General features: G+C 37.0%; 3 pseudogenes; 2 read left to right on the top strand and 1 right to left on the bottom strand.

Annotated features, from left to right (window-relative positions):
• Positions 1–811: 811 nt before the first annotated feature.
• LOC119537119 lies at positions 812–1,663 on the top strand (annotated as a pseudogene).
• A 1,572-nt stretch (positions 1,664–3,235) lies between these two features.
• LOC119538527 lies at positions 3,236–5,376 on the top strand (annotated as a pseudogene).
• A 2,091-nt stretch (positions 5,377–7,467) lies between these two features.
• LOC119537118 lies at positions 7,468–20,556 on the bottom strand (annotated as a pseudogene).
• Between the last annotated feature and the right edge of the window lie 279 nt (positions 20,557–20,835).

Raw genomic sequence — 20,835 nt, 5'->3', positions numbered from 1 at the left:
AATCAAAGCAAGAGTCATATGGGTTTTCCTTAAAAGACATATTTTATTATATTAAAATTTTCTTTTAAAAATTCAAACTGATTACTTTAATTAATTCTATTTTAACTGGTGTTTCACTCTTAATTTTTATTTTTTATTCAATAATAGAGATCACTAGAGGATCTGGACTATTAAAAAAACAGTTGATTAAATTGAGGTAGCAGGCACAACTAAATTTATATTAGACCTGACTAGCCATAGATCCCACTCTAGGGCATTCATTATATCAATGGGGATAAGTGAGTAAGAACAAGAATATTGCAGCCTATTGCTCACCTAAATTCTGTAAAGGTATCTTGTGTGGTGTTCTAAAATCATTGAAGATACTTTCAATATCAGGCAGTTATAAGAATTTCATGTAAATTATTGTAGGAGTAACAAAAATAAAAAATGCTTCCAATAGGAACAATAACTCTGACCAAGAAAATTCCTAAAGAAGAATGTACAGATTAAGAATGCAACCTAGAACAAGTTGTGAGCTATTCTTTCTGGGTATGTCTTTGGGAGATGACCACAGGTTTATAAAGATGAAGGTTCTGCATCTGGGGGGCAGGAGAGAAGATCCACATGATATAAAGTATGTATTTTATGTAACTCACAACACCCAGAAGTGAAGTAGACAAAGACAAAGCAGGAATGTGGGGAAGGATTTAGGGCTGATTACAGGTAAGCGCTGACATATTTTTTCCCTGACACAGATCTGGCATTTGTGACTATCCTACCCACAGTAGTGCGATTATGGAATAGGACTGTAGATCAAGAAGTCAGCCCTATGGCAGTCTCCAATTCCAGCAGTGCTCTTTCTTCCACACTCTACCTTATAGGCAACCCTGGCTATGAGGAATTTCACTGCTGGATTTCCATCCCATTCTGTCTCCTCTATACAGTTGGAATAATGGGTAACTGCACCATCCTACATATTGTCCAGAGAGAACCCAGGCTTCATGAACCCATATGCTACTTCCTGGCCATGCTTTTCATTCACTTTCTCCTTCACTGAATCATCTGTACTCTTGGCCATGGCCCTGAATAGGTATGTGGCCATCTGCCACCCTCTGTGATATGCTACCATTCTCACCCCAAAACTCATCACCAAGATTGGAATTGCAGCCCTGCTCAGGAGTGCCTTTGCCATGATTCCACTTCTGGTCCAACTGGCCTTCTTCCCCTTCTGCTGCTCCCATATCCTTTCTCATTCTTATTGTCTGCACCAGGATATGATCTGTCTTGCCTGTGCTGATACCAAGTTTAATGCTATATGTGGATTTGTTCTCATCACTGTGCTATGGGGCATGGAATCTTTGGGTATTTTTGTGTCTTATGTTTTCATCCTCCACTCAGTGTTGAGAATTGCCTCTCTAGAGGGGAGGCTTAAGGTCCTCAATACATGTGCATCCCACATCTGTGCTGTGCTCATTCTATATGTGTCCATGATCGGACTGTCTATTGTCCATTGTTTTGCCAAACACTCCTCCTCCCTCATTCATATTTTTATGGCTCATGTCTACTTACTGATTCCACCTGACCTCAACTGCTCAACCCAATCATCTATAGTGTGAACATCAAGCAGATTTGCCAAGGAACCCTCCATATTCTTCTCCACCCAAAAATCAATTTACTGTGAGATAGTCATGTTCTCAAGACAATGGAAGTTTAATTTCCAATGATATAAACTCAGTGATTTGTCTTCACTGAGACATTTTGGAGAAAGCCATTTTGAAATGTAGCCCAGGAGCAAAGGACCAGCAGATGCCAGCCATGCACCTTCCCAGCCCACAGATATGTTCCTGATGCCACTGGCCTTCCTTCACTGAAGGTATCCTCTTTTTTTGATGCCTTAGTTTGGACACATTTATGGACTTAGAACCATAAATTTGTAACCTAATAAATCTCTTATAAAAGCCAATCTATTTCTGGTATTTTGCCTAATGGCAGCATAAATAAACTAGAACATCACCCTTATTCACAACTTCATCCGTGAAGTTTCCTTGAATATATCAAACACATATTTCCTCATTTCCTGATACTCTATAGTATTTGTCATTGAATCTTATACTACCTTTCTGTTATATAAATCTAATCTTTGTAGATCTGTTGATTCTATCTTTCCTAAACTTAGAAAAATATCATCTTGATATAATAGCATGTTGAGGCACAAATGAGGTTCTCAGCCCTCTGAGGAGGTCTAGTTTTTTCAGTGGTAGAAAAACAAAATGAGCATCCCCCTTTAACATTAAAAGATATATATATATTTAAAATCTTATAGAAAATTGAGAATTAGTAATTTTGTAAAGCATATGTACATATATATAAATATATATATATATACAATGTGTAGGCAAAGATTACAGACTGTTGGTTTAAAGGTAACTTAATTTTACACTGTTCATTTAAATACTGTCTGAACAAAATATAGCTCACTTAGGTGTACCTATTTAGAAGTTGGTAGCAGCAGGATACAGAACATCTAAGTCTCTTAATTCTTATCCAGAACTCTTTTCAATATATAAAACTATCTCTTTTTATATCTCTGAAATTATCTACCACATGAGTTTCCATAAAGTTGTTAAAAAATATAACTGAAAATCTAATTGAATTTTTTAGGTCACATACTTATGTTTCCTCAAAAGAAAAATAAAACGGTATGAAAAGATTTTCAAAATGCTTTATGGCCCTCAATATTTGCATATATCTTCATAATAGTAATATTCTATTACATATCTTAATCTAATTGCTATTGAGCAGAAATGTGTCTCAAACTGTTTGCTACCTGCAGGAACTAGTAACTTGGTTTAAAGGAGGCACTCAATAATAATAATTGAATAATTAATAAGTTAATCAATCAGTGAATAAAGAATGGCTAGTTTGTATATTAAAAAAAAAAAAATCCTTCTGAAAGCCTTCTTTGCCTGTCTGGGGAACCTATAAAGGATCCCTATCCAGAGGCCAAAATAACTAATCTTCATTTTTGTATACTGATCTCCTATGATTAGGCAAAAATGCAATGCAGTTGTTTTCATAATGCCAAATGCTATCCTTTAGATAACGTACCGGCAATCTTCATTCTTCTTCAGAAAGCCCTTTGTGTCAAAACAGGATGGCAAGGGCCGCTGGGACCCCATGGCGGCAGCCCACACACCCCGGCTGGCCTGGCAGCCTGGGGCATGCACAGGGGGACACGCCGTCTCTGCCCCACGGTGAGAGCATCTATGGAGAAGCGGTGGTCATGGCTTCTGAAGCCCAGGCGGAGGTAGTGGCAATGACACACTTCCCTGAAGAAGTGGACATCTTCACTGCCCCACACTGGCAGATGAAACAGCAGGTGGGGCTCTGCTACAACAAGCTTGTTAAAATCAACTTTTCCAACAAGGATTTCCAAGCTCTACTGCAGTCTTTGTATGCTACTTTTAAGGAGTTCAAAATGCACAAGCAGATTGAAAAGGAATGTATTATTGGTTTGCTTCAACAACGTAGCAGACCATTTATACTGTACATTCTGACAGTAAACTCTCTGAGATGCTTAGCCTCTTTGAACAGGGAATGAAGAATGTTAAGAGCAGTCAAATTGTAATGCAAAACATCTGAAAGAGAGATTGGAGGCTTTTACAAGAGATTTTCCTCCTCACATGAAAGAGGAAGAAGAGGTTTTTCAGCCCATGTTAATGAAATATTTTACCTATGAAGAGTTTAAGGATATTAAACAGAAAGTGATTGCACAAACTATTCTCACAAGGATACTGCTGAACTCCTTAGAGGTCTTAGCCTATGGAATTAAGCTGAAGAGCAACAGAAGTTTTTAAAATATTCTGTGGATGAAAAAGTTGGCAAAAGAAAAGGAAGTGTCAGAACACTCCACAAGTATAACTCGTCTTCCTCCTGAGGTAATGCTATCAATTTTCACTTATCTCAGTCCTCAAGATGTATGCCGATGCAGTCAAGTAAGCACTAAATGGTCTCAGCTGGCAAAAACTATCACTTTGGAAACATCTTTACCTTGTTTATTGGGCTAGAGTTGACTGACACAGTGGTCCTGCAACTGAACTAGTTACTGAACTTGATGAAGAATGGTTGAAAAATAGAAAAGATGAAAGTTGTGCTTTTCAGGAGTGGGATGAAGATGCTGATAGAGATGAATCTGAAGAGTCTGCAGAGGAACTGATTATCAGCATTGCACAAATGGAAAAATGTTTACTCCAATGGCTTAATTCATAATGTTCTACCTTATGTTGGTACTTCTGTAAAAACTTTAGCATTAGCATACATCTCTGCCATTTCCAGCAAAAAGGTTAGGCAGATTTTAGAGCTTTGTCCTAACCTGGAGCATCTGGATCTTACCCAAAATGACATTTCAGATTCTGCATTTGGCAATTGGTCTTGGCTAGGTTGCTGCCAGAGTCTTCAGCATCTTGATCTGTCTGGATATGACAAAATCACAGATGTGGCTCTAGAGAAGATATCTGGAGCTCTTGGAATTCTGACATCTCATCAGAGTGGCCTTTTGAAAACATCTAGAAGCAAAATTACTTTGATTACATGGAAGAATAAAGACATTTCCATGTCGTCCATGAAGCAGGATGTTTGTTTGCACAATTTAACTAACAGAGACCTTGAAGAAAAAATAGGTAATGAACACCCCTGGACTCAGCCTGTTGTTTCTGAAAATTTCAGTTCTGCTTAGGTGTGGATGGTAGATTCTGAAGATTTGGCTGACATTGAAGATGTTGTAGAATAGAGACATAGAAATGTTGAAAGTCCTTGTATAGTGGAAACAGCATCCCACTTTACTTGCCTCACTTCTGGTTGTTACAGTAAGGATGTTGTTGGACTAAGGACTAGTGTCAGTTGGCAGCAGCATTGTGCTTCTCCATATTGTGGTCTGTAATGTGCTTTGCGTATTGTGGTCATTCATTTTGTTGAACAGGGACAGCTCTTAGAATGATGTCAGCACTCCTAGAGTCTTCTGCATTATGTAGAAAAACATCAAGGACTAGATTGCATATTGGAAAAGAGTTAGTTCACTCTGAGAGTGAAAAATCTGATCAAGAGACTGGATGTGTACTTCTGTTCCTCAGCCTGTCTGGATGTCATCTAATCAAAGACCATGGTCTCAGGGTTTTGGCTCTGGGAGGAGGGCTGCCTTATTTGAAGCACATTAATCTCTCTGGTTGTCTTACCCTAACTGGTACAGGTCTGCAGGATTTGGTTTCAGCATGCCCATCTCTAAATGATGAATAATTTTACTACTTTGACAACATTAACAGTCTTAGTGCTGATAATGCTAGTGGATGCCAGAATTTGCAGTGTGGATTTCAAGACTGCTGCTGCTTTGGTGAATGACCCTGGACTTCTGACTTCTGTCTGCTTCATTTAGCTGGGCAGGCTTCCATTCATACACTTTATGTAGGGCACATTTCTTGTGTTAACCATCCTTTTTTGAGTGTGACTTGTTTTGGCTCCATTTCTTACAACTTCAGGAATCTTAATTTACCAGTGAGTTGTACAGTGTTGCTTCTCTTGCAAATCATATTTTTTGTTTTAGAAATGGATTAGGCTTTTTCATAAGGGTGAGAACAGTCTTAGCAGGTTTCTTATAAGTGAAATGCTTTGAAAAGAATGTCACTAATGCCATACTATTTAAGTTAATTTTTGGAATATTTTGGGTTTTAAAGTCCATGGGGTTTATTGGTTCTCGTTATATATAAGCACTGTACCAAGCTTTGCAGATTTTTTCAGACATTTTGAAGCTTTATTTTCAAAGCTTTGTACATTTTGGAAACTGATATATTTTCCATAATGTTTCCTTTATTTCAGCAATTCTCAGAGGGCCTGTACAAACATACCCACATGATTCTTTAAGATTATAGAAAAAAATGGCTTCTTGGTATTAGCTCAGTGAGCTAGCAAAACATCAATGCATTTGTATTTGCTTTTTTCAAGAACCCATGTTCCCACAACTGTCCCTAAACTGTCAAATTTGGGAGAGATTTTTAAAAGTTCCACAATCATTTGAAGAAATGTAAAAATAAAATATACTTTGAAGACTTTATCAAGTACTATCTTTTGTGTTTTGATTTGATTATCATAAATTTTAATACAGCTATACTTTAGTATAAAAATAGGACTAAATATTTTATCTTTTGATCTCCCATGAAATCATGACCCTGACAGATACTTCAAACCAGCAAACAAAAACCAGGATGGTAAGAAAAAAATAGAAGAAAAGACCACTAATTCCTTCAGCATCCAAGAGGCTGGCATTTTCTTCCATACAAAGTTTTGCTACAAAACACTTCATTATCCTAATTAGTCAATCAATATAAAAACATGAACAATATAAACTTCACTTTCTTCAAAACAACCCCATGAAATGAGCTAAAGTAGGAAAATTGCATGTGTTAATAAAAAGAGCCAAAGAACCAAATTTTCATGATCCTGACCAGTTCCTGTGATTTCCTCCTGCCAAGAACTGTCTGGATACATTCTTGTTCCTATTAAATAAGAATGTAAAGAGATGCTACTCTCCAGATAACAGATTGAACCACGTTTAGCAATCTGACCCAATCTGAGGTGATTATACTTATTGTTCCAAAGGCATTAGAGATGAAACATTTGTTGCCACCAATTCCAGAAAAGACAGTCAGGCTCTCCTGTTGTTGAAGTAATGTAGCAGCCAGGCTTTTTAACTTCCTGAGTCTTGGATATTCAGTTCAGCCTTGGATGTCATGATATAACTTAGAATATTTTCATGAAATATTTACTTATTTTAACTAAAGACAATTTTTATTGTGTAATGAAAAAATCTTTGTTACACTAAGTCATTAAAAAAGATAATAAATGCATGTTTTTTGAAAACTAAGGGAAAGGTTTTTTAGAGGAAAGGAAAAAAAATATTTTACCAAAATGTCCAGTATAATTAAAAAGAGAGAGAGAGTTATATAAAAACATCAGCATTAATTATTACATTAGTTAAGTCATTTGTGTATTCAATAATTATTTCATAACTTATTTGTATATTCTGGGTTCTGTGGATGTACTGGTGAGCCTGGGTTTGGAAGCAATCCCTTAATGTACGGGATTTACATTTTGGCCTATCCATTGCAAATTGACAAAGAAGAGGCCTTGTGAATTACAGAAAGGTGACTTAAATCCTTCACTTTGCTACAGAGGAAATCTATTGATTATTAACTTAATAGATTCAGACACTCATGGTGGTACCTGAACAGTTCCTTGCCTCTTGTTTGCTTCAAATCAAGGATTCTGAATATTTAAACTCTATTCAGATCTGCCTAGATTGATTCAGACATGACATTCAAGTCTGTTGACTTAGCTGGGCTTCCCTATTCTTCACTGCTTTGTAAACTTTTGGTCAATTTTTTTTTTTATTTTTTTATTATTATTATTTTTATCTTGGTTTGTTTGCCTACAGAATCATAGTACTTGCATTCTTATCTCCTTTGCCTTTACCCCATAAACAAGGGAGTTCATGGTAGATGGTACCAGTAAGTAAAGGTTTGCCAGGAGGATAAGGGTATGCCTGGGCATGTGGGACCCAAAGCAGTGGGTAAAGAAAGAGAAGAAGGTAGAATATAAAATATCAATACAGCATATATATGAGCTCCAGAGCTTCCAAAAGCCTTTCTCCAGGCCTCTCTTGAAGGTAGTCAGAGTACTGTCCTTAGAATTAATCAGTAGGAGAGGAAGATAAGGATGGAGTCCAGCCCTGTGGTGAGGAGAGCAGCTGTGAGCCCATAAATGCTATTAAGGGTCATGCTATTGCATGCCAACTTGGCAATTCCCATGTTCTCACAGTAGGTGTGATGGATGATGTTGGTTTGGCAAAAATGCAGGCAGAGAATGAGGAGGACTCCAGGGGTGACTACAGTCACACTTCAGGCCACCAGAGCCAATCCCACCTTGCCAATGAGAGAGCCTGTAAGTATGGCTGTGTAGTGGAGTGGTGCACAGATGGCCACATAGTGATCAAAAGCCATGGCCAGGAAAACAGCAGATTCAGATAGGAACAGAGCATGAACAAAAAACATCTGTGTGAGGCAGGCAGGAAATGTTGATGGAGAAGGGCCCTGTCAGAAGATGAGAAGCATTTTGGGCACTGTGACAGTACAAAGGAGGACATCATTGAGTGCCAGCATGGCCAGGAAGAGATACATGGGCTCATGGAGTTTCCTGTCCCAGGTCACCACTGCTATAACCAGGCCATTGCCCATCACAGCCAGAAAGTACATGAAGCTGAAAGGAAAAGAGATCCAGATGTGGAAGTCTTCTAATCCTGGGACACCAGTCAGCAGAAAGGCAATGATTTGGGTAGATGTAAAATTAGACCTTAGAGAGAGAAAGCCAGAATCTGTTACATGAAAAACAGAGAAAGGAGCTAGAGTGAACAATAGTCAAAAATAGATGTTTGTTTCTAGTCAAATCCTAACCATTCATTTTGGCATGATGGACTGCAAGGACTGAGGACCAAGAATAAAATAGGCAGAGGTCAGTTATTAGAAAACTGAATGATGTGGGCAAATAGCTTCCCTCTGGTTGGGTACATTGTTCTCTCTGGAAAAAAAAAAATTATGAATCAGAAAAATCAGCATCTGAATTCTTTTTTTGGTAATACCATATTTTATATATATATATGTGGAGACAAGGAAGGTCCCCTGGCTCAACAGATTATACATAGGGCCCATTACCCAAAATCTGGAAGCCTGAAGGCAGACACCAGGCTGGGAAAAGGCCAAAATCTTTGCATGTCTGAAGGCAGACAGCAGTTTAGATAAGGGAATATTCTCTGAGCTCTTGCTGGGCTCCTTCCGTGCTCCTGTCTCCTGTCCCTGCTGTTTCCTGTCTAGCCCCCAAAAAATTGTCCCTTGAGATTAAAGATATGTAAATACACCTTATGGATTTAGAAAAAATGAACCCTCCCTAAAATACCTGAAAACAGTCATGTAGGAACCTACCTTGTATACTGTAAAAACCTGTAGAAATGAGTAGAATAAAACTTTCTTTTGCAGGAATGCAGAGGGCGGAGGGGGCTCCCTTCTTTCACACACACACACACACATATATATATTCAATAACTTGTAACTGTTCATTTATGTAATTTCTGATTCTCAATTTTGATATCAATTCTTAATTACAAAAAATGTTATTTCTCTCTTTTCTCTCAATAACACTGTATAAAAAGAGGGTAGAATTAATATTCCAGTTTTCTGTGGCCAAATTGAATGGCAGAAGAAGTGTTAGATAGTAGACTGATAAAGAACTGGAGACATTGTGAAGTTTCCAAGACTTCCTTCTCATCCTGAGGGTGTTAATTTTTATGTTCCTTTGGCTCATTTTTTTTCTACAATAAATAAAACAGTTTGACTCCTTTACTTATCATTGAAACCTTTGAAGATAATGGTTGAAATGATTCTGAAATTTAAAGTGCTGTGAAAAGTTTTAATATTCTTTTTTAGTTTTTACTTTTTAATTTTTATTCGGATTGTTTGGATACCATACAATCATCCAAAGATCCAAAATACACAATCAGTTGCCCCTGGCACCCTCACACAGCTGTGCATCCATCATCACACTTAATTTTTGTTCAATTTTAGAAATTTTTCATTACTCCAGACAAAAAATAAAGTGAAAGATGAAAAAATAAAAAAAAAAAAGAAAAGAAAAGGAAACTCGAATCCTCCCATATCCCTAACCAACCCTCCTCAATTGTTGACTCGTAGTGTTGATATAGTACATTTGTTACTGTTTATGAAAGAACGTTGAAATACTACTAACTGTAGTATATAGTTTGCAATAGGTATGCATTTCTTCCCTATATGCCCTTCTATTATTAACTTCTCATTGTATTGTGATACATTTGTTCTGGTTCATGGAAGAGATTTCTAATATTTGTACAGTTAATCATGGACATTGCCCACCATAGGATTCAGTTTTATACATTCCCATCTTTTGACCTCCAACTTTCCTTCTGGTGACATATATGACTCTGAGCTTCCCCTTTCCACCTCATTCACACACCATTCAGCATTGTTAGTTATTCTCACATCTTGCTACCAACACCTCTGTTCATTTCCAAACATTTAAGTTCATCCTATTTGAACATTCTGCTCATTCTAAGCAACTGCTTCCCATTCTTAAGCCTTATCCTATATCTTGGTACCTTATATTTCATGTCTTTGAGTTTATATATTATAATTAGTTCCTATCAGTGAGACCCTGCAATATTTGTCCTCATGTGTCTGGCTTATTTCATTCAACATATTGCCCTCGAGGTTTTGTCATCAACCCATTTTCTTTTTTAAGATGATTTTGTTCACACACCATACATTCCATCCTAAGTAAACAATTGATGGTTCTGTGTATGGTCACATATTTATGTGTTCACCACCTTCACCACCATCTATATAAGGGGATCTACATTTCTTCCACAAGGTAGGAGGGAGAGTCAAAGAAGGTAGGGAGGCAAAAGAAAGAGGAAAAAAAAAATGACAGCTAGGAAGCAGCAAAAGGAAAAATAACCTTAAATCAAAGTAAAGAGTCAGACAACACCACCAATGTCAAGTGTCTAACATGCCTCCCCTATCCCCCCCATTATCTGCATTTACCTTGGTATATCACCTTTGTTACATTAAAGGAAGCATAATACAATGATTCTATTAGTTACACTCTCTAGTTTATGCTGATTGCATCCCTCCCCCAATGCCTCCCCATTTTTTACCCTTGCAAGGTTGACATTTGCTTATTCTCCCTCGTGAAAGAACATATTTGTACATTTTATCACAATTGTTGAATACTCTTGATTTCACCGAGTTACACAGTCCCATTCTTTATCTTTCCTCTTTTCTTCTGGTGTCTCATATGCTCCCAAGCTTCCTCTCTCAACCGCATTCATAGTTACCTTTGTTCAGTGTACTTACATTGCTGTGCTACCATCTCCCAAAATTGTGTTCCAAACCACACACTCCTGTCTTCTCCTATCACTCTGTAGTGCTCCCTTTAATATTTCCTGTAGGGCGGGTGTCTTGTTCACAAAGTCTCTCATTGTCTGTTTGTCAGAAAATATTTTGAGCTCTCCCTCAATATTTGAAGGACAGCTTTGCTGGATATAGGATTCTTGGTTGGCAGTTTTTCTCTTTCGGTATCTTAAATAGATCACACCATTTCCTTCTTGCTTCCATGGTTTCTGCTGAGAGAGCCACACATAGTCTTATGAAGCTTCCTTTGTATGTGATGGATTGCTTTTCTCTTGCTGCTTTCAGGATTCTTTGTCTTTGACATTTGATAATCTGATTAAGTGTCTTGGCATAGGCCTATTCAGATCTCTTCTGTTTGGGGTACGCTGCGCTTCCTGTACCTGTAACTTTATGTTTTTCATAAGAGATGGGAAATTTTCATTGATTATTTCCTCTATTATTGCTTCTGCCCCCTTTCCCTTCTCTTCTCCTTCTGGGACACCAATGATACGTACATTATTGTACTTTGTTTCATCCTTGAGTTCCCGGAGACGTTGCTCATATTTTTTCATTCTTTTCTCCATCTGCTCCTTTGTGTGTAGGCTTTCAGGTGTTTTGTTCTCCAGTTCCTGAGTGTTTTCTTCTGCCTCTTGAAATCTGCTGTTGTATGTTTCCATTGTGTCTTTCATCTCTTGTGTGGTGCCTTTCATTTCCATAGATTTTACTAGTCGTTTTTTTGAACTTTCAATTTCTGCCTTATGTATGCCCAGTGTTTTCTTTACAACCTCTATCTCTTTTGCAAAATCTTCTCTAAACTTTTTGAATTGATTTACCATTAGTTGTTTAAATTCCTGTATCTCAGTTGAAGTGAACATTTGTTCCTCTGACTGGGCCATAACTTCGTTTTTCTTGGTGTAGGTTGTAGTTGTAATTTTCTGTTGTCTAGGCATCTGACCTCCTAGGCCAGCACAATTGGGTTTTCCCAGATGAGAACAGGCTCAGGTCACAGAAGGAGGAAATATTCAGTATCTGGTTTCCCTGATGGTTTTTCTCAGAGGATTGACACACCTGTGCTTTTCTGCCCAGCAGGTGCACCTGTCAGCCTGCCATGGGCTGGTGTAAGGGGGTGTGGCCTGTGGCTCTCCTCCCCCAGGCTTCAGGGCCTGGTTCTGGTAAGGCAGACAGTAGAGCTGGGCCTCCCCTTTCCTCTCAGGAAGCTATACACCCTCCACAGGTGTCACTGCATATCAATAAGTTCTTTGTTTCTCTGACTCTGCTGATCAAAGTGTTTTGATTTTAAAATGGCTGAGGCTTTCTATACTGCAAAACACTGCTGACTGAAAATGGCTGAGGTTTTCTCCACAGAGAGAGAAAGGGACAGAAAGCCCCCAGATTCACTCATCAGCCAGAGATAGCACCCGATCCTCTGGGCTCCCTGTCCTGAGACAGATATGTCCTCTGACTCTCCCAAGGTCAGTTTTCACCAAAAGCCTCTGTCTGCTTTTTGGGGATTCACTGCCTGTATTGAGCCATTAACATTAAAACCAAAGTTGGAGCTGGGCTGAGGTACACTAGCATGTTTGGAGAGTGCCCCTCTCTGGCACTGCAAGGCTTCCATGAGGGAGGGGCTCTCGGCTTTTGGCTCTCAGCACAGGTCCGCAGTTTTTACTTACAGATTTTATGCTGCAATCTTGGGCATTCCTCCCAATTCAGTTTGTTGGATGATTAGTGGACAGTCATGTTTGTCTCCCTGGAGTTATTCCAGGTTATTTACTAGTTTTTTGGCAATTTATGAATTGTTCTAGGGGGACTAACAGTCTTCCACCTCTCTCTATGCTGCCATCTTAGCTCTTCTCCAGTTTTAATATTCTGGACACACTAATAAGCACTGACTCACTAGGATTGTGGAATTGAGTCAAAGAAGACAAGGAAAATTTCAGAGGGCATAATGTTCTCATTCGGAACATGACAATCACATGATTACTCAATAACTATAATTGAAAGAGATTTATACATAGCAGAATGACTGCTATTTTCATGTCCACCAACAGAAGTATAGAATCTGAACCTATGAATTTTTATAGCAGGGGTTGTTATTTTACTATCCCAAATGGCATCATAAAATAAAAATAGCATTTCTGTAAAAAAATGCTTTAAATATAAAAGTACACATTTTGGGGGTTCTATAAAACAACCTCAATTCAGTTGTCCAAGTTTGCAATCCAAAGCAGTAGTATGCAAAGTAACTTTATGTATCTATCAAAACTTTTGGATTGAAAATCTTTGGAAGTTTCAAAGAGTTATGCATAATAAACACTACTGCCTTATAAACCAGCCATCAAAATCTGGAAATTGCACAGGCCTCACTTTTCACAGTGGCTGTCACACCACCAAATAGACTTAAAACTATGCTGCAAGATATCTATCATTCTTCATGTAACTTGAAATCCTTCTTTCCAGATTACCCCCAAACCTTAAGAAGTAATGGAGACACAAAATCATGTTATCAATATGTATGTATCTTCTCTCACTCTGTTTCCCTCTTTCTCTCTCTCTCTCTCCTTCTGTCCAGAGTTGAATGAGAAGAAAAGACAAAACTGCTGGTGAAAAAGCAGACACATACAATTCATGTGTTGCCTTTAATGAAAGCTCTTGGAGTTATTTTGTTAAAATGCAGACATATTACTTATCAATAGAGTAAGGAGCAAAACAGCAGTAACAGTTTAAAAAAAGTATTAAAATTTAAAAAAATGTACCAATGCTTAAAATGTGAAAAACATTTTCATAAATACTATTCTAAGCACTTTACATTGATTACCCAATTTAATGGTCACAACCATTATATGAAGAAGCTACGTTATTATCTTTTTTTACATTACAGGAAACTCAAGCAATGAAGGATAAACATTCTCAAGGTTACATCACTAATGAATGTGTAAACTGTTTTCAAACTCAGGGATCCTAATTCCAAAACCCCCAGTTTTAACCCTTTTTAATTATTATTTAATTATTTGCTTATTATTAAACTATTTTAATTTACCTTTTTGATGCATATTTTTTCTAAACCATTAGGAACAAAAAAAAAGTGAAGGTCTTGAATTTCTTCTTAGTACCTGCCACAGTGATAGTCCCAGGTCTTGGAGAAAAAGTCATGAGCAGCTGATATGAACTCAGAGGAGGATATTTATACATCTTTCTTGATATCTATTGAAAAAGAAGAAAGCAACCCAGGGAATAACCTCTGGGCCTAAGAGTCTTTCATTTATTAAAAGTGCTGAGTGGTTGCTTAATTACACCTGAGACTCCATCCTCCATATCTGGATTAGCTGAATAATCATCTCCTTCACACTTGTGAAATTGTAATTTCCAATTGTGAACTGCATCTGATACTTTTATGTTCCATTCCAAGTCTCTGAGCAACAACTCTTCACTTCTTTTTCAGATCAGTATTTAGTCCTAAGAGAATACTATAAAATTACCGGTTGTTCTTTAGTATGATATTTTGAGGTTTTACTGGTGGAAATGTGTGACTGAACTTTGAAGAACTTCTACTTTCCAAATGCAGGTATTTCTATTTTTCTTTTTGGTCTTTAGAGTGATCAAACTAGAGCTCCCATAATAATATATTTCTAATCAGGGATGTTAAACCAGGCCTCCCACACAGCATTCAAGTTTCCATTTTCATGAGTAAATTAGCACAATATAGTATCTATCACTTCAATTTATGGGTCTAAAACTCACATTTAAATTAGTAGGACTCAAAGAAGTCATGCTTAATAGCCAATCTCATATTATACTTGAAGACCAAAATGTCGATTTATTATATGTAATGGGAAATCTTATTTTCTTGGAAAACTATATAATTTTTATCCAGAAATAAACAACTTCCCTGTAATTGGAGCCTAAAAATTTTAATTAAGAATCTTGACTCTGCTTATTGATCATGGAACCACAACCATAGAGGATGGTCATAATGGTGACATGGGTGGTGGTGACTATATCCTTAAGGAATACAATTCATCATGGTAAGATGAATTTTCCAGGCCACCAGAGACACTTATCTTAAGGGAATGCAATTTTCTTGTTAGCTATAATTTCTTATGATATCCTTCTATAATATCTGCTCCTTGAGAATATCAAAGGAAGTCAGCTCTGAGACTCACAAACTAGAAGTTCACTCTGTGTTTACTGTGATACAAATGAGAACTTAGAACAAAACAAGAGAACTGATTCCAGTGATGGAGTAGGTGAGGCATGGAAGAATTTACAAAGTGAAAAAGCACACAGTTGTGTTGTCACTTATTTTGTCACAGTTTCTCAGGCACTCCTTTGTGCTGTTCTCTGCTCAGGGTCTAGCAAGAATGCAGTCAATGGATTTGCCAGCCTGAATTTTCATCTGCAGGCTCTATTGGAGAGGAATATTATTCTGATATTTTTCAGGTTGTTGTCAAAATTCATAACCTGTGGCTGTGAGGTTGAGGATCTGGGTTTATTTTTGGTGGCACTAGAGGCCAATCTCATGTCCTAGTGGAGACCGGTAGTTTGTGGAGGTCATCTGCAGTTCTTGTCATGTGGGCTTCCTTAAAATGCCTCCTTATTTCATCAAGCCCTGGAGGAGAATCTGTACCTCCAATCTGCTAAGATGGAGGAAGTGGCATCTCATCACCTTTGCATATATTTGTTCCATTTTATCGAATGGAAGCCTGTCACAGTTTGACCACATTCAAGGAGAGGGGCTTACACAAGGTGTGGACAACAGTAGGTAGGGAAACACCAGGGGTCACCTTAGATAGTGTCAAGTCATACCAAGTATAAGATTTTGCTCCTTAGTCCAAGTCATTACATACATTTATATTTAAATATTCTATGATTGTACTGTGATTTAAAAATCCAGTTTCTTTATGGACATAGGCATATAAGGATGACTATAATGAGAATGATTCTGTCTCATTGAGAAAAATAGCTACCTTCATTGTATGATGTAAATTTAAATCAGTGGAGAAATTTTATAATCCTGAAAGAAAAGCCATTATAATATTGTAATGAAATAATTTCTTCCTGAATATATTTCATTTAGCTAATACTCTAAGTTCATGCATTGAAATGTCTGTCATTCTAGTACTCTAAAATACATTATCATACAAATATATTTGGTGGCATCCACTTGTCAAATCCTTAGTCTCATGCAAATTCAAGTATCCATCTTTTCTGTGTCTGTACCTTGATACAGAGTCTCCAAAAACAACATTCCTGGCAAAACCAGTTTGTTTTCTTTTTTTTTAATTACAAAATTTTTTATTCTGTTTATTTGATCTTAAAATATTTTACTCTCCTCAAAATCAGACTTCTTCCCTGAAATGTTAGTAGATTAGTTTGTAGCAACATCAGAAAGAAAACAAAAGGAAAATCAAAGAAAGCAACTAAACCCTATAAAATCTATGATCTAATTACATTGCGTTTTTTCTTCCTTCCAGTAGAAAACATGGCTCAATACATACTCAGACTTCAATATTAAAAAAATAATAGTTAGACATCAATGCAATAAAATAATTAAATAGATATATAGAGACAAATATGGGAAAACAGCCTTTTTAATATTGAAGCATATTATTATACTTCCTTAGTAAAAACAATGGAATACTGGGGAAAAAAACACAACAGAAAAGTTATACCTGAATACAACAGTAGTATACAGAATCTCTTAATACATAATAAAGGAGATATCTCAAGTAATGAAAAAAATGTAGTAGAAAATATACCTAATATTTGGAAAAAAAGAAAACTCCCTTCAGATTCTAAGATAACACCATTAAGTCAAAGTGGATTTCAGAAAAAGTGAAAAAGTAAAAATACAAATAATATTGGAACATGATGGCAAGGAAAAATTTACATTGAATAATACAGATGCAGCTGCTATTTACATTGAATACTACAGATGCAGCTTCTATAACCATAATAAATAATTCACTGACAAAAATAATATAAAGAGGTTTTCCAGATTAACATGAGATCAAACTAGTCATGTCTGAATCACTGCATCAACTGCTAATTTTAATACAATGAAAGAAAAGAAGAAATGATAAGATACTATAGTAAAAAAAATTAGATGATCAATTTCTAAGGACACTAAAAGAAATTCCATCATCAACACAAAGTGAGTTGAATAAACATTATGTATTTGGTTCTGATAAGTAGAAGAAAATACATACATCCGTAAAATATACTCCCCTAATAGTCACCAACATATATCGTTTATTAACTTCTTTTGAATTTTGTGGTCTCAGCCAGTCTAAAATGGTTCTTTTGAGGAAATTGAATATGATTTTAGCAGTATGTTTTTCCATATCTCTTTGAGGGTAGCAGTAGCTTTCCTTTCTGAAGGCATTGATTTAACAAGTTCACTGGCAAACTATCTTTATAAGTAATGATTTAGTGACAAGGGTTATGAGCAGTAGTGAGAATATATTCCTGGATGTGTGTGCATTTATGTGTGTGACTGTGAGAGTTTATATACCTTGTAGTCAAATGGAGTCACAAAGTTATTAAATGCAGAGTAGCCAGAGAAGTGAGAAAAGTGATTGTAAAGATAAGAGTAGTAAAACAAGAAGATTCCTTTGGTGGGTATACATGATTAATTATGATGCTACTCAGAGGTTGGACATGTAAACCCCTGCAGACTGCATTCATATGTAATGTTTAGTTTCAAAATTAATTATGTATGTGTCTCCATTTCCTCTTGGAATGTGAAACAATAAGTCCTCATTTTGAAGAGCTCTAGGCAGTTACCTACTCCAATTCACTCATCTGAATTTATCCTGAAATCCTTCTATTGACATCCATGATCTCCAGGATTGGAAACTTTATTGAATATTAGTTGGAAAACATTGAATCATGTAAAATGCACACTGCCTTTCCCACTGAAACACATTCACCTAAGAGTACACACAACTGGTACTCCCTGTGTGCAAGGTAAAGGTTTCAGGCTCATCTTTGTAGTTGATCTCACAAGATGTCCCTTTTATAATAAATACCCATCTTGCTCCCCTTAAAAATGCAATTCTTGGTCCCTGGTGCCCATAAAAAATGATGACATTTTTCTTGCTTGGGGTTATGGTCCTGAATTTTTGTCTACTTTGTGGTTGTGACTCCTAGAATTTGTGACCATTTATTTATGCCTTTATTCTTTCAGCACATACTTCATGGTCATTTATATGCTGAGCCCCTTGTTGAAGTGGATACCAGAGTGATCAGAAAGGACATGTTCCCTCTTCTAATGGAACAGAAACTCTACAGTGAAAAGAAAAAATAAGGACTTTTTCCCAAGTAAGAAAAGATGAGTGAGTTCCAGAAACAAAGATTTTGCAGAAATAAAAAAAAAGAGAAATGTGAAAGAGGAAATAAAAGTAACAATGGGAGAAAAGTGTATCTGTTTTCCAAAGGGTCTAGACTGAGGTGAGGTGGAAAGTCACTAGATGGTTTAGAGGCACAGGTGAGATGAATTGCATATATAACCACCTGCTTTACTGTCAATCCTTCAGAAATATTATGCATTTCTTAAGCATGCACAAAAAACATGCTTGTAAACATATGTTATGCAAATTTTGGTTTTATTTTTGAAGTTGGTTTAGGAAAGCCTGGGTCAATCAGCAAAATGTGAAAGTTAGTAATATGTAAGGCCCTGTATACCTCTGAAATACTGATGTCCAGGTTCATGAAGTACAAATTTTCTCATCCTTGGCCAGACATGGGGCACATGAACCTACCTGAAGCAATGCTGTTATTTCTCCATTTTTATGTCATTATAATTACTTCAGGAAGGCAGGAAACTATCTACAGTGTCTGCTTTCCAAATTAAATATATCTTTCCTCTACTAAATATTTTTAGAGAAACACTCTCCAACAGCTACTAGGGGTAAACAAGCTACTTTTATTTCATTTTCTTACACACAATTTCATAAATAAGTAGGAGGCTAATCAGCAGTTACAAATTCCAACCAAAGAGTAAAACCTGGAAGCCATTGCACCAGGTAAGCTCTGATTTAACCTGTTTTAAAAATTTGCTGCCTAATTTTATAAGTTGTAGGTGTGTAGCCCATCAGTAATTGGGAAATATACATAGTAAATAGTAAAATTAGAATAAATTTGTAAAGCAATATCTAAACTCTATAAAACTCTGAAAAGTGAAATCTCAGGAAATTAAACAGCATAGTAAGGAAGGATAGCAAAAGAAAAACAGTAGAAACCTTTGGAAAAGTTATTCTTCAGGAGTTAAATTGTGGATTACAGGGATTTAAAACATATACTGTTGTATAATGGAGGGCCTGGTATATAGATTACAAATCTTCCTATATATCCACTCATTTCCATGTGTTTGGGTAATCTTTCTTTGTTCAATTATTATCTATTTTGGGTAAATTACTTGGGTGAATGAAAGGTCATAAGATATTGCTGCTTTCTTCAAAATCTATCAAAATAATGAGGGAGAAAAACATGGGCATGAACGGTGAACATAGAAATATTCCTCACTGATTTACTTTTTTTCCTGTGGCCCAAGATAGCAGTTAATTTCACAGGGATTAATCAAGAATTCTGAATGTGACTCTAATGTCATCTCTGCTACAATTTCAGTAGATTACCCAAAATATGGGTATGTATTTCCCGGGTCTTAATGCAATATACAACAAGGTTGGGAACAGGAGACACTAATAGGTGTACATAGCCCATGATAACATGCACCACAGGAGGAACACACTTCCCAAATTGATGAATGATGGACACCCCCAGCATAGGGATGTAGACCAGCAAGCAGCACAGCACAGATGTGGGAGACACAAGTGTTGTGGGCCTTGAATTGCTCTTCCCATGAGGCAATGTGTAGCGCAGTGATCAGGATCTTCAAATAAGAGAGGAGGATGAACACAGAGTCCATGCCAAAGGTGATGAGAATGATGATGAGGCCATAAATGCTGTTGATGCGGTGGTCAGAACACGAAAGCTTGATGATATCTGGGTGCAGGCAGTATGAGTGGGAGAGAACATTGGCCTTATAAAACTTCAGTCACTCAATGAGAAAGGATATTGGGAAGATGACAGCCACAGCCCATAGCAAAAGCCCCACACCTATCTTGGCAATGATGGCATTAGTCAACATAGTAGTGTATCTGAGTGGGGTGGAGATTGCCACATAGTGGTCAAAGGCCATGGTCAGCAGGATGCCTGATTCCATAAGAGAGAAAACATGGATGAAGAACATCTGGATGAGGCAGACATCAAAGTTTATTTCATGCACACTGAACCAGAAAAGTTGGAGCAGGGTGGGCAGGGTGGCAACACAGAGCCCTAGGTCACTCCCAGCCAGCATGGAGAGAAAAAGGTACATGGGTGTGTGGAGTGACTGTTCCACCCAGATAAATACTAAAATGACACTATTACCTACAAGGGCAATTAGGTACAGGGCACAAAACAAAATGGAGATCACTGGATGGGAAGCCTCCAGGCCAGGGAAACCAGCCAGGAGGAAGGGTCTGTAGTCACTGCTGTTGAAAAAGTCCATCATGTCTAATTAGGTGCACAGGGTCAATCATCTTTTACCCCTAGAGTAAGAGAGTCCAGATTAGCACATCATCACCATAACCCTTTAACATGAAAACCTCTATCTCATGAGCTTATCGTGGGTACTACATAAATGTTTTTCATTGCCTTTTCAAAGATAGAGTCAAAGAGAAACATAGAGGCCCTACTTAACTTTTATACAATAAATTATAATATAAAACTCATATGAACTATAATTTCCCCTTTTTTGATCAATTTAATCAGGACATGAAATATCATA

Source organism: Choloepus didactylus, chromosome 6, assembly GCF_015220235.1.
Source record: "Choloepus didactylus isolate mChoDid1 chromosome 6, mChoDid1.pri, whole genome shotgun sequence".
Lineage (NCBI taxonomy): Eukaryota > Metazoa > Chordata > Mammalia > Pilosa > Megalonychidae > Choloepus > Choloepus didactylus.
The sequence above is the reverse complement of the archived record's forward strand: the minus strand, read 5'-3'. Positions and strand labels throughout refer to the sequence as shown.